At 36.3% G+C, this 15868-nt stretch overlaps 1 pseudogene; it reads right to left on the bottom strand.

The window, feature by feature from the left end:
- Window positions 1-12780: 12780 nt before the first annotated feature.
- On the bottom strand, window positions 12781-13844 carry LOC105005358 (annotated as a pseudogene).
- Between the last annotated feature and the right edge of the window lie 2024 nt (window positions 13845-15868).

Genomic DNA, 15868 nt, shown 5'->3' with positions numbered 1-15868 from the left:
ATGGCTGTCTGGGGAGACCTTACAAATAGCTGTGAAAAGAAGAGAAGTGAAAAGCAAAGGAGCAAAGAAAAGATATAAGCATCTGAATGCAGAGTTCCAAAGAATAGCAAGAAGAGATAAGAAAGCCTCCCTCAGCGATCAATGCAAAGAAATAGAGGAAAACAACAGAATGGTAAAGACTAGAGATCTCTTCAAGAAAATCAGAGATACCAAAGGAACATTTCATACAAAGATAGGCTCAATAAAGGACAGAAATGGTATGGACCTAACAGAAGCAGAAGATATTAAGAAGAGATGGCAAGAAAACACAGAAGAACTGTACAAAAAAAGATTTTCACCACCCAGATAATCACGATGGTGTGATCAGTGACCTACAGCCAGACATCCTGGAATGTGAAGTCAAGTGGGCCTTAGAAAGCATCATTATGAACAAAGCTAGTGGAGGTGATGGAATTCCAGTTGAGGTATTCCAAATCCTGAAAGATGATGCTGTGAAAGTGCTACACTCAATATGCCAACAAATTTGGAAAATTCAGCAGTGGCCACAGGACTGGAAAAGGTCAGTTTTCATTCCAATCCCAAAGAAAGGCAATGCCAAAGAATGCTCAAACTACCACACAGTTGCACTCATCTCACACGCTAGTAAAGTAATGCTCAAAATTCTCCAAGCCAGGCTTCAGCAATATGTGAACTGTGAATTTCCTGATGTTCAAGCTGGTTTTAAAAGGCAAAGGAACCAGAGATCAAATTGCCAGCATCCGCTGGATCATGGGGAAAGCAAGAGAATTCCAGAAAAGCATCTATTTCTGCTTTATTGACTATGTCAAAGCCTTTGACTGTGTGGATCACAATAAACTGTGGAAAATTCTGAAAGAGATGGGGATACCAGACCACCTGACCTGCCTCTTGAGAAATTTGTATGCAGGTCAGGAAGCAACAGTTAGAACTAGACATGGAACAACAGACTGGTTCCAAATAGGAAAAGGAGTTCATCAAGGCTGTATATTGTCACCTTGTTTATTTAACTTATATGCAGAGTACATCTTGAGAAATGCTGGACTGGAAGAAACACAAGCTGGAATCAAGATTGCCAGGAGAAATATCAATAACCTCAGCTATGCAGATGACACCACCCTTATGGCAGAAAGTGAAGAGGAACTAAAAAGCCTCTTGATGAAGGTGAAAGTGGAAAATGAAAAAGTTGGCTTAAAGCTCAACATTCAGAAAACAAAGATTGTGGCATCCGGTCCCATCACTTCATGGGAAATAGATGGCAAACAGTGGAAACAGTGTCAGACTTTATTTTTCTGGGCTCCAAAATCACTGCAGCCATGAAATTAAAAGATGCTTACTCCTCGGAAGGAAAGTTATGACCAACCTAGGTAGCATATTCAAAAGCAGAGACATTACTTTGCCAACAAAGGTTCGTCTAGTCAAGGCTATGGTTTTTATGTGAGAGTTGGACTGTGAAGAAGGCTGAGCGCCGAAGAATTGATGCCTTTGAAGTGTGATGTTGGAGAAGAGTCTTGAGAGTCCCTTGGACTGCCAGGAGATCCAACCAGTCCATTTGAAGGAGATCAGCCCTGGCCTCTCTTTGGAAGGAATGATGCTAAAGCTGAAACTCCAGTACTTTGGCCACCTCATGCAAAGAGTTGACTCATTGGAAAAGACTCTGATGCTGGGAGGGATTGTGGGCAGGAGGAGAAGGGGACGACAGAGGATGAGATGGCTGGATGGCATCACTGACTCGATGGACATGAGTCTGAGTGAACTCCAGGAGTTGATGATGGACAGGGAAGCCTGGCATGCTGCGATTCATGTGGTCGCAAAGAGTCGGACACGACTGAGCGACTGATCTGATCTGATCTGATATTCTATTTTTTAATTATTATTTGCCTGATTTTCTAAATGCCATTTGTCTGGGGTTCATCTTTGTTTTCTCATTTTTGAATATCTGTTTTAATCTAAGTTAATGCCATTACAAAGCACTTGTGAAATCTTCATTCCTGACCAGAGATCAAGCCCTGAGCCTTTGGAGTAGGAGCACTGACCCCAAGACTTTAGACTACCAGAGAAGTAATCCTAGAGAGTATCAAATAGTGACAACTCACACAAAGGAAGACACTTGAATACAAGACCTGGCATAACCCAACCACCGGTAGTACCCTCTCCAGGATGCCTCATCTAAACAATAAACAAAACAAAAATACAAACCCAATTATCAGCAGACAGGATTACCACCTTGCTCAGTCTTTCCCATCAGAGGAAAAACAAACAAAAACTCAGCACAAAAATGTCACCCTATGTGAAGCTTACACACACCACTGGACCAACCTTAGGAGGGCAGAAACCAAAAGGAAGAAAGAATTCAACCTTGAAACCTGGGAAAAGGAGACCTCAAACACAATAAGTTAAAAAATAATAGTAAAAAGGCAGAGAAATACTATGCAAATGAAGGAACAAACGAGAAACACAGAAGTCCAAATAAATGAAGAGGAAGTAGGCAAACTCCCTGGAAAAAGAAATTCAGAATAATGATAGTAAAGATGACCAAAAACCTTGAAAACAAAAAGGAAAAAATGCAAGAATCAATTAACAAAGACCTAGAAGAATTAAAGAATAAATATACAGAGACAAACAACACAATTACTGAAATTAAAAATACTCTAGAAGGAATCATTAGCAGAATATCTAAAGCAGAATAATTAATCAGTGAGCTGGAAGATAAAATTGTGGAAATAACTTCTGAAGAATAAAATAAAGTAAAAAAGAATGAAAAAAACTGAGGATAGTTTCAGAGGTCTCTGGGACAATATCAAATGCACCAACATTTGAATTATAGCAGTCCCAGAAGAAGAAGATGATGAAAAGAAAGGGTGTGAGAAAATTTTTGAAGAGATTATAGTTGAAAATTTCCTCAACATGGAAAAGTAAATAATCAATCAAGTCCAAGAGGCACAAAGAGCCCCATACATGATAAACCCAAGGAGAAACATGCCAAGACACATGCTAATCAAAGTAACAAAGACTAAACAAAAACTAACAAAGACTAAACTGGATAGCTACTTGTAAAAGAATGAAATTAGAACACTTCCTAACACCATACACAAAGATAAACTCAAAATGGATTAAAGACCTAAATGTGAGATCAGAAACTATAAAACTCTTAGAGGAAAACATAGGCAGAACACTCAATGACAAAAATTAAAGAAAGATCCTCTGTGACCCACCTCCAAGAATAACAAAAATAAAAGTAAACAAGTGGGACCTGATTAAACTTAAAAGTTTTTGCACAGCAAAGAAAACTACAAGCAAGATGAAAAGACAACCCTCAGAACTTGGGAGAAAATAATAGCATTATTTTCAATGAAACAACTGACTAAGGATTAACTTCCAAAATATATAAGTAGCTCATACAACTCAATGCCAGAAAAACAAACAACCCAATCTATAAGTGGGGGAAAGACCTAAACAGACATTTCTCCAAAGAAGACATACAGATGGCTAACAAACACATGAAAAGATGCTCAACATTGCTCATTAATAGAGAAATTCAAATCAAAACTACAATGAGATATCACCTCACATTGGTCAGAATGGCCATCATCAAAAAGTCTACAGAGGGTATGGAGAAGGTGTGGAGAAAAGGGAACACTCTTGCACTGTTGGTGGGGATGTAAATTGATACAGCCACTATGGAAGGAAGAGAGATCTTTCCATAGTGGCTATATCAATTTGCCAACGAAGGTCCATAGAGTCAAAGCTATGGTTTTGCCATTAGTCAGCTGAGTGCTGAAGAAATGATGCTTTCGAACTGCCATAAGGGTGGTGTTGGAGAAGACTCTTGAGAGTCCCTTGGACTGCAAGGAGATCCAACCAGCCCATCCTAAAAGAAATCAGTCCTGAATATTCATTGGAAGGCCTGATGCTGAAGGTGAAACTCCAATAGTTTGGCCACTTGATGTGAAGAGCTGACTCATTTGAAAAGACCCTGATGCTGGGAAAGATTGAAGGCAGGAGGAGAAGGGGACAACAAAAGATAAGATGGTTGAATGGCCATCTTATGGTTGAATCACTGACTCAATGGACTTGACTTTGAGTAAACTCTGGGAGTTGGAGATGGACAGGGAGGCCTGGCTTGCTGTATCCCATGGGGTCCCAAAGAGTCAGACATGACTGAGTGACTGACTGAACTGAACTATGAAAGATGGTATGGAGATTCCTTTAAAAAGTAGAATAAAACCACAATATAACCCAGCAATCCCAGTCCTAGACATATACCCTGAGGTAACCAAAACTGAAAAAGACACATGTATCCCATTTTTCATTGCAGCACTATTTACAATAGCTAGAACATGGAAGCAACCTAGATGTCCATTGACAGATGAATGGATAATGAAGTTGTGGTACATATACACAATGGAATATTACTCAGCCATAAAATGGAATACGTATGAGTCAGTTCTGATGAGGTGGATGAACCTAGAACCTATCATACAGAGTGAAGTGAGTCTGAAAGAGAAAGATAAATATTGTATTCTAATGCAAATACATGGAATCTAGAAAAATGATACTGAAGAATTTATTTACAGGGCAGCAATGGAGAAACAAAAATACACTTATGGACATGGGGAGAGGGGAGGAGAGGACGAGATGTATGGGAAGAGTAACATGGAAATTTACATCCGACTCTGCGACCCCATGAATTGCAGCATGCCAGGCCTCCCTGTCCATCACCAACTCCCAGAATTCACTCAAACTCAGGTCCATTGAGTCGTTGATGCCATCCAGCCATCTCATCCTCTGTCGTCCCCTTCTCTTCCTGCCCCCAATCCCTCCCAGCACCAGGATCTTTTCCAGTGAGTCAACTCTTCACATGAGGTGGCCAAAGTATTGGAGTTTCAGCTTCAACATCAGTCTTTCCAATAAACACCCAGGACTGATCTCCTTTAGGATGGACTGGTTGGATCTCCTTGCAGTCCAAGGGACTCTCAAGAGTCTTCTCCAACACTACAATTCAAAAACATCAATTCTTCGGCACTCAGCTTTCTTCACAGTCCAACTCTCACATCCATACATGACCACTGGAAAAACCATAGCCTTGACTAGACAGACCTATGTTGGCAAAGTAATGTCTCTGCTTTTCAATATGCTAAGTTGGTCATAAGTTTCCTTCCAAGGAGTAAGAGTCTTTTAATTTCATGGCTGCAATCACCTCTGCAGTGATTTTGGGGCCCCAGAAAATAAAGTCTAACACTGTCCACTGTTTCCCCATCTATTTCCCATGAAGTGATGGAAACAGATTCCATGATCTTAGTTTTCTGAAAGTGGAGCTTTAAGCCAACTTTTTCACTCTCCTCTTTCACTTTCATCAAGAGGCTTTTTAGTTCCTCTTCACTTTCTGCCATAAGGGTGGTGTCATCTGCATATCTGAAGTTATTGATATTTTTCCTGCCAATCTTGATTCCAGCTTGTGCTTCTTCCAGCCCAGCGTTTCTCATGATGTACTCTGCATAGAAGTTAAATAAGGAGGGTGACAATATACAGCCTTGACGTACTCCTTTTCCTATTTGGAACCAGTCTGTTGTTCCATGAAACTTACATTACCATATGTAAAATATATAGCCAATGGAAATTTGCTGTATGGCTCAGGAAACTTAATACAGGGCTCTGTATCAACCTAGAGGTGTGGGATGGGGGGGAAATGGAAGGCAGGTTCAAAAGGGAGGGGATATATATATATATACTTATGGCTGATTCATGTTGAGGTTTTAAAGAAAACAAAAACATTCTGTAAAGCAATTATCCTTTAATAAAAAAATGAATTAAAAATAAACAATTGGACTGTACATAAAACATGAATATCCTTTTTATCTTATCATCCTCTTTCATTATCTATCAAAGTGGTCTGATGACAGTGAATAATAATTATGATTTTTTTAGAAAATAAAGTTTTTTATGTATAAAGGATTCTTTGCTGATTTCTATTTGCCTGAGCATTCATGTTGAAACAGGTATTGAACGAAATCTTTCAGTATTTCTGTCATCCCTATTTTAGTATTTGTCACAGACAGAATTCAGATGACCTTTTCTGTTTGGTCATTATGGAATACAGTTAAGAATTGTAGAATAATAGTTCTCCAAACAAAGTCTGAATTTTTGGTTAAAAGTTCACGTGACAATAACCAAGAAAAAAAAGTAAAAAAAAAAAAAAATAATCTTACTAAATGCCACCAGAAACAGCCCTGACAGTTTATAATTGAAGAAAATGCTCCCTATCCTAGAAGCATCTTTGTGAAACTCTTTCTAGGAAGGACAAATTTAATACCTGTTATCTAATCCCTCGGCATATTAGAATCAGGAAAATAGTAGGAGGAAATTGACTGATATCTGGAGACATAGAGTATTTGGAAGTGACAGCCTAGAAGCCAGGAAATGCATACTGCCCTGGGACAATTTATAGGAAGATAAAATTGTCCCATAAACCCTGATAGCTCCTGGGACTATCACTGTATAACGTGAAACAGCCGAATAACAAATGTTAGTGTTTGATGACGAGATGTCAAAACAAGATAAATTATACTTCTAAGAAAAATGACAACTTGAGGGCAAGCATTTAAATCCTCTCTTCCTAAGTACTGGCTGATAGAGACAAATGAATACATTACAATGAATAAACTCTCAAAGTAGTTTTAAAAATGAAACCAAATTCCAAACACAGAATCTGCTTTAAGCAGTTTATTCTAGTCTTAGATTCAATGAGGCCAAATGGAAGAAGACATTAAAATGACTCCCAGCCTCCAATTGTATTACAGTGTTTCTGGATGGTAGGAAATCAATAGCAGAGACTATGGTAGAGCTCCATTACAATCATTCATTTCAGAGGTCAGGGTAAGCCACTGGCCAAGAGGAGATCCCTCATTCTGGATCTCTTTTCTCGGCTCAAAAATCAATATCAATGGAAAACCCAAGGACAAATCTAGCAATATCAAAAAGAATGAAGTTAATTTCTCTGTGGCTCTAATCTAATAATAAAGAAAAACCCATTTTAAATGGGGCATAAATTCAAGACCAAACAACTAAAGAAGTAGGAAAAAAAAATGAAAATCTGGTTCAGTGGCTTTGAGAAGCAAAAGAATACAAAAGTGAGTCTGGATATATGTGAAAACTTAGTTCATATACCATACCACTTAATCTGAGTAGAAATTTTAAGACCAAATACCAGAATATGGAACAAATATCAGACATAGACCATGAAAGGCTTATTCCTTTTATGATCAATACATCAAGTAATCTCCAACTTTAAGAAATACTTAAATACCATTTTCCCTAAACATTTGCTATAGAGAAATACATTATGATAAATAATTTATACATACACATATACCATCTATATAGAATAGATTGGGTGTCTTTGAAAGACTGATATAAAGATACGACAAAGATCTAGATTTTATAAGCAAAATGGTTATAATAATGACTGTTGCTATATACTATTTTATGCTAGTAATGTAAATGATGACTTTTCATTCAAACATTAGTGTTATGGAATCTCATTTGATACAGAAATGAGGAAAAATCAGTAGTAATTGGTGTCATCTCTGAAGAAAGTTGTAACTTCTGAAGAAAAGTAGTAGTGTAAGCTTACTAATAAAATATCTCAATAAACATTAAGTTTATTTTAAAATAATGAAAGTTTCCTGCATAAAATCAGAGTGAAATATGAATACTAAGATGGCAATAATGTTTAGAAGCATATTCATATTGCAGTGTTATGAATTAACTTGAAAAAGTTGGATAAGAACACAGGGTGAAATATTCTAATTTCAATAAAAATCTGAAATGAAGGAGACCTGGATTAGATCCCTGGTTTGGGAAGATCCCTGGAGGAGGGCATGGCTACCCACTCCAGTATTCTCACCTGGAGCATCCCCATGGATAGAGGAGCCTGGCGAGTCACAGAGTTGGACAGGACAGAGGAGTCCATGGGACTGCAAAGAGTCTGACACAACTAAGTGACTAAGTACAGCACAGCACAGTGGTCTGAAGAAAGTACAATAGATGCACTAATAAATAAGTCAGAAATATTCTAATTTTAATTTTAAGTAAAAATCTCTGTTTAATAAGAACCTTCTCTTATTTCTTAAAGAAAAGATAGTGTGGGCTTATGGCAAGCTAAAGAAATGCAAATAAGCTAGTTTTTTAGTTTCCAAAATTATTTTTAGCCCTCCACAGACTTATCTGGACATATTTAAACTCCTATCTTCCCTGAAAAAGGGGTGGAGAGGGCAGAGTCTTCTTCATTCTATAAAGGTTAAGATACAAGTATGGTTTCTTACTCAGAAAAAAAGGGATTTTTACTAATAAGATAATTCAAAACATTTCATTTGGTTCTGTGTGACTGACTAGCACAAAATTATGTTTGATTCATTTACATTCTTCACCAAGAGAATTAGAATTACTTTTATGTCTTGAAAAAAGATGTATCTTTTTAGGGAAAAAAAATGCACAAATATCTTTCATTTCCTCAACTTGTGAGGACACATAACAATAGATACAGCTTTTAAAAAGATATAAAAACTGCTGAAATTAGAACAAGAATAGACTGAAAAAAAATCATTCAAGTACCTGAAAAACTTGATACATGAAAGAGGAGGGGATATATCAACAAAACAAGAGCAAATGTCAGTGAAGGAAAAGAAAAAATAGAGAACAAGGAAGATCAATAAAACATAGAGATCAATGAGCAAAAATAATGTTCAATCAATTATTAAAAATCAGATTTTAATAATAAAAGTGAAACTAGCACACTTGATTCAGGCAAACACCTTCCCACAGACATCAATTGCATTCATTTAATAGACTTGTGTATTGCCACATTCCTAGTATGGCCTTCTATTTATGTTTCAATGGGAATCAAATGATCAACTCAGATAATTTCTTAAATAACTGTTTTACTCATGATCTTCTTTATGTTGTTACAATAATCTACCCTCCTAATTTTATAAAAGCATATGCAAGAGCCTACCTCTTTCTTTCTTAAAACTTTTAAAATGAAAATTAATTCTTCTGAGAATATGATGAAATAGTTAGAAAGCGACTTGAGGATTTTTATCAGAATTTAGCTCAACAATAAAAATAAACAAAAATAATAATCAAAATCTAGAAATCAATCTAGAAGATCAAAATTTTATTATTATAATTTCCAGCAGATGTACAGAGAATTAAGATATAATAGAAAGGTTTTCTCCATGATCTGGCATAATATTCAAATTTCTTACTGTAATAACCTACCAATTTCAAGATAGGAATATTAAGCAATGATTTATCTGCAGTACAAGGGTATTAATAATATCTATACCATAATTGTGTAATGAGTAATAAATGCATGATTAATGTGAAAAAGATGTAGTTCAAAAGGCTGATAATTCAAGTTTCAAGTATTCAGAATTCTCAATTTCTTTTCTCTCCTTTGTCTCTGGGTATATTACTTTACACATAAACACACAACACAAGGAAAATTTTAAATATTCTGATTTAGTAATAATGGAAACACAAAATCTTAATATTTGTGAGACAGAGAAAATAGTGCTTGGGAAAAATATCACATTAAATGTTTATACAAAAGACAAAATTATTAAGTGAAAAATTCCACCTTAAAAACTAGAAAAAGAAGACAAATAAATGCAGGAAAAAATAATAAAATAATAAAGGTAAGAGCAGAAATCACTAAGATCATGAGAAGAAAAAACAACAGAAAAGCTTCAGTGAAACTCAATATTTCTACTTTGATCAATAATAATAGATCTCTGAAAAGATCTTTAAAATAAATAGGTATATGATACCATAATTGCCATCAGTAAATGAGAAAAAGCATATTTCTATAGGTTTTAAGGACATTAAAGGCTAATAATGAGTATCAGTTTTCTAGTTTTGCCAGTAAATTTGGTATCTTAGAGTGAAATGAATAAATTCCATAGAAGACAAACTACATAGTTTACTTACTAAGAACTGAAATCACTATTACCCTAATAAAAACAAATTCAAAGATTTTATAAGTGATTCTGAAAACTTATAGAGATCAATATCCTCAGAAATATAGCTTCAGATATCCTTAATGAAATATTAGTAAATCAAATATAGCAATAAATAAAGATCATTATAAATAATGGCCAAATGGGGTTATCCTAGGAACACAAAGTTAGTTCAAAATCTTAATCAATAAATGGAATTCACCATAGCAACACACTTCAGAAGACATACCATATAATTCTCTCAAAAGATATAGAAAAAGAATCTGGCAAAGCTTCATTCTTTTATCTTTTAGGATAAAAGACAAAATTATCTTTTAATCGGTATGCTTTTATCAAACAAAGATGTGTCACAATTGCAATTGGTAGTATGACTTTTGTTTTAAAAGCTCACAAAATAGTGATACTTCTCCCAAATAACAGAATTTAAGATTCAGAGAAATGTAATAGTCACATTATGTGACTGTACTTCCAGCCCTAAAGCCAGGGTATTCTCCATTTTCATTATATAGTGTATCGGTTTTCCATGGTGTTAAAACCAATGAACACAAAAACTGGTGGCATAAAACAACTAAAATTCATTCTTTGGTGTGTTACCAACTTGTTCATTAGTGTATTAGCAAGACAGTATATTCCCTGTTTTCATTATACAGTGTATTAGTTTTCTGCGGTTGTTATAACCAATTACCACAGACTAGGTGACATAAAACAGCTAAAATTTATTCCCTCACTGATCCAGAGGTCAGAAGTTCAAAATCAAGGTGTTGGCAAGCTTGAATTCCCTTCAGAAGGACTGTGCAGGAATCTTTCTCTTGTTTCTTCTAATTACTGGTTGCTGCCAGCATTCCTTGGCTTTCTTTTTATTTCTTTATTTGTATTGTAGTTAAAACATTTAACATGAGATCTAGAGTCTTCGGTTTCCCAGGTGGCTAAGTGGGAAAGCATCTGCCTGCCAATGCAGTTGATGCAAGTTGTAGATTCCATCCATGGGTCTGGAAGATCCCCTGGAGTAGGAAATGGCATCATACGCCAGTATTCTTGCTTGGAAAATTGTATGAACTGAGAAACCTGGTGGGCTACGGTCCTCGGGGCCACAGTAGAACATGACTGAGCAACAGAATCTTAATAAACTTTTAAATATAAAATACAGTATTGTTAATATACAACGTAGCATTGTTAGCTACAGACCAGTGCCGTACAGCTGCTGCTGCAGCAGCAGCAGCAACTTTTCATTTTGCCCTCATCACAGCCACTGGAAACCACAATGTTACTCTATGCCTTGATGAGTTTTATTATTTTAAATACCTCATTTAAGTGTAAATATTTGTTCTTCTGTTATTGGCTTAGCATACTGTCCTCAAGGTTCATCTGCGTTGTACTTATGGCAGGATTTCCATTTTTTATGACAGTGATATTTGACTGTGTGTATATAACACATTTTCTTTATGCATTCACCTGTTAATGGACATTTAAGTTGCTTCCATACCTTGGTTACTGTAGATAGTGCTCCAATGAGCATGGGAGTGTAAATAGCTCTTCAAGATCCTAATTTTGATCCCGTTGGATAAATACTTAGCATGATTGTTAAGTCTTATAGCAGTTATATTTTTAATTTCTGGAGGAATCTCCAGTTTTTCACAGCAGCTGCCCCATTTTACATTCTCATCAATATTGATGATTCCACTTTTTCTGCATCCTCTCCTACACTTGTTATCTTTCTTTTGATGAAGTGTTAATGATATTTCCATACATCTTAACTAGGTCAGGAAGATCCTCTGGAGGAGGGTGTGGCAACCCACCCCAGTATTCTTGCCTGGAAAATTCCATAGACAGAGGAGCCTGGTGGGCTACCATCCATGAAATCACAAGTCAGACATGACTGAGCAACTAATGCTAACAGCTGTGAAGTAACAGCTCATTATTTTGATTTGCTTTTCCCTGTTGATTAATGATGTTGAGCATTTTTCATATACCTATTGGTTAATTATAGATTTTCTTTAGAGAAAGTCTATTCAGTCCTTGATCTTTTTTTTTTTTTTTTTCAGTTGAGTTATTCAGATTTTTGCTTATTGAACAGTAGGAATTCCTCATATGTTTTGAACATTAAAACCTTTTGGATATGTTGTTGTTGTTCCATCACCAAGTCATGTCCAATTCTCCATGCTTGCAAATATTTCTTTCCATTCCATAGATTTACATTTTACTCTATTAATTTTCTTTTACTATGTGTGAAAAAGCTTTTTAATTTGATGGAATTTTACTTATCTATTTTTGCTTTTGTTGCCTGTGCTTTGAATGTCAAATCCAAAAATAAATATTGCCAAGATCAATGTCCTGAAGTTTTCTGTACTTCTCTTCTCTGAATTTTATAGCTTCAAACCTTAAGTTGATGTTTTTAATCCTCTGTTGAGTTGATTTTTACTTTTTTTTTCTTTTTTTGGTTATGTCAGTTTATTGAGGAATTTCTGATGCTAAAGGTTAATTCTATTCACTTGATTATTTTTCGTGATGTCAAATAAAAAACTCCAAAGGCTATAAGCCATGATGTTTCACAATTACTTTTCCATATGTTGTTCAGGGAACACAAAATTCAAACCCAAAGAAATGTTCCAGTGAATCTGAAAATTGCTCTCATCCTACCTTTTTTCAAAAAGTGATAATTATGGGTTCGGAAGTAGGGTGGCAAGGATGAAAGTGGGACATGAAGAAAGCAGATATTTTCGCTCAATTTCACTTTCAAAGGTCCAAATCATTCCCATTTTTTTTTAACATGTTTTGCACCAAAAAAGGAATCAATACTTTTCATTCCACACTTGTTAACTTTAGCCAAAGCCTTCTGCTGCTGCTGCTGCTAAGTCGCTTCAGTCGTGTCCGACTCTGTGCGACCCCATAGATGGCAGCCCACTAGGCTCTCTGTCCCTGGGATTCTCCAGGGAAAAACACTGGAGTGGGTTCCCATTTCCTTCCCCAAAAGCCTTCTGAGTCGTGGTCAATTTACTATTTTTCTTCACAGTCCTGAAATCTTTACAATTAAACAGTGTAATCTTCTTTCGCTTCTACAGGCTTATCTGATAACTTTGTTTTCTTCTATGGAGGGTTTGGCACTGAAGCTGGAGGTTCTGGAAGCTTTAAATATTTAGATAAGTTATCACTTAATTGTTTAGGGATGGATCAGATATCAGACCATGGGCATAATGGACATAATACTCGTCCTTGTCACTGGAAACCTGGTCACTAGAGAAAAACGCAATAGACTGTACCCTGGCACTGACATTTACCTTATTGGTTTTTAATGCTGCCATTTTCTCATTAACCTTTTTTTTCCTAATCATTTTAATGTCTTCTCTTTGCTGTTCTTGTAGTATTTCTTCTTGTCTATTTCTTTCTCCTCTGTCACGTGTCTATAACTTCTCAAGTTCAGGAAGTTTCAGCAACAAGTTGCAATCCGGGAACACGTCATTCATCACAACTTGATCCAGGGGCTGAAACTTCCCCTCTTTACTGGCCATTATAAGGTAGTGGAGAAGTAGAAACAGAGAGTCCATAGGTGTGGCAAAGTGAAGAAGACCTCTTGCTTGAACTGATTCATTTATAAACCAATAATTTTTTTTCCTTGAAAATTTTTATTTCAAACAGCTGCGGTAGACACATATTCAACAAGTAAATGGCTCCTTCCCCTGAACGTGGGTTAGCCAGTTTTATAAACACAAGCCCACTTTTCATCTTCTTTGACTCATCCTTTAAATATTCCAGGAGCAGGAACACGTGCTGCCAGGCACGAGCCCCGTCCCCGCCGTCCGCGCCGCCCACCATGCCGCTCGTCTGTCTCTCGGCGGCCCTCAGTCCTCGGAGCGCGACTCGGCGAGAGGCGGTTGGCAAGTGCAGGCAGAAGGGTCGGGAAGCGCGGCGCGCGGCGCTGCCAGCAGCACGGCCTGCCAGGCGAATGTCGTTTCATTTCCGGAGTCCACAGCGGCTAGGCTTTCAGTGTTTAAATTGAGCGCCAGGCCCAAGCCGTCGGCCCACTAGATTTTTACTTTTTTGAATGATGTAATAAAAAGATACAATTTTATTCTTTGTGTAGGTATGTAAATAAAGTTTCCCAACACTTCATTGAACAGACTTCTTTCACCATTGTATATTTCTGGCACCCTTAGTAAGGATCACTTGGCCGTACAGACAACCACTGATTTACAGTGGTTCAACTTACAATTCTTCAACTTAACAACGAAGGGAAAGTAATATACATTCAATAGAAAATGTACTTTGAATTTTGATTTTTCCCAAGGATAGAGATATTCAGTACAGTGACAGCAAGCCACAGCAACTAGGGAGCTAAGCAGTTGCAAGGGGAAATAATCTAAACACTTACAACTGTTCTGTACCCATATAATCATTGTTTGTCACTATCAGTACAGTTTTAATGAATTATTTACAAGACATTAGATACTTTATTATAAAATAATCTTTGTGTTAGATGACTTTGCCCAAATATAATCTAAGTATTCTGAGCATGTTTAAGGTAAGCTAAGTTACGCTGATCCTGATTGGTAGGTTAGCTGCAAGAATTGCATGTTTAATTTAGAATATTTTCAACTTACAATGAGTTTGCCAGGAGATGAACGCATCATAACTACAGGAAGTCTTTATACACATGGGTTTATTTCTGGGTTCTCTATTGTATTGGACTGTATATCTTTGAGCAAGAATGCTACAGCTTTAACTACTGCAACTTTGTAATGTTGACATATTTTGAAGTTAAGTGTGATACCTCCAGCTTTGTGATTCTTTCTTAAGATTGTTTGGACTATTTGGAGTTTTTGTAATTCTATAATAATTTTAGGATTTTTTTTCCTATTTCTGTAAAAAATGCCATTGGAATTTGGATAGAGACTGCATTGAATCTGTAGTTTGGTTAGTGTGTTCATTTTAGCAATACAGTCTTCTCTAAAATTTCCTCTTAAAATATTTAGATTTATGTTTCCTGTAAGTGTGGTTTCCTCCATTTTTAATCAATGCTCTTATTATTTTATAAAAAAGTGAACAAAAAGATGATCATTGACATGTTCATTGTGAATAATACATTTTAGTGTTAAAAAAATCCTTTATTTAAAACTTTGAGCAGAATTCCCTTGTTTAATATTTAGATCTGACCACTGTGTCTTTATCTTTATTATGTACATGTGTCAATATGTCTTTGCCCATCTTTTTATTCTCAAAAAGTATGGTATATTTTAGATTATTCCTTATATCATACTATGTTGGACATTCAAAGAATGCTCAAACTACCACACAGTTGCACTCATCTAACACGCTAGTAAAGTAATGCTCAAAATTCTCCAAGCCAGGATTCAGCAATATGTGAACCGTGAACTTCCTGATGTTCAAGCTGGTTTTAGAAAAGGCAGAAGAACGAGAGATCAAATTGCCAACATCCGCTGGATCATAGAAAAAGCAAGAGAGTTCCAGAAAACCATCTATTTCTGCTTTCTTGATTATGCCAAAGCCTTTGACTGTGTGGATCACAATAAACTGTGGAAAATTCTCAAAGAGACGGGAATACCAGACCACCTGATCTGCCTCTTGAGAAACCTGTATGCAGGTCAGGAAGCAACAGTTAGAACTGGACATGGAACAACAGACTGGTTCCAAATAGGAAAAGGAGTACATCAAGGCTGTATATTGTCACCCTGCTTATTTAACTTCTATGCAGAGTACATCATGAGAAATGCTGGACTGGAAGAAACACAAGCTGGAATCAAGATTGCCAGGAGAAATATCAATAACCTCAGCTATGCAGATGACACCACCCTTATGGCAGAAAGTGAAGAGGAACTAAA

Source organism: Bison bison, unplaced genomic scaffold, assembly GCF_000754665.1.
Source record: "Bison bison bison isolate TAMUID 2011002044 unplaced genomic scaffold, Bison_UMD1.0 scf7180017864489, whole genome shotgun sequence".
NCBI lineage: Eukaryota > Metazoa > Chordata > Mammalia > Artiodactyla > Bovidae > Bison > Bison bison.
Note: the sequence above shows the minus strand (reverse complement) of the source record. Positions and strands in the feature narration are given on the sequence as shown.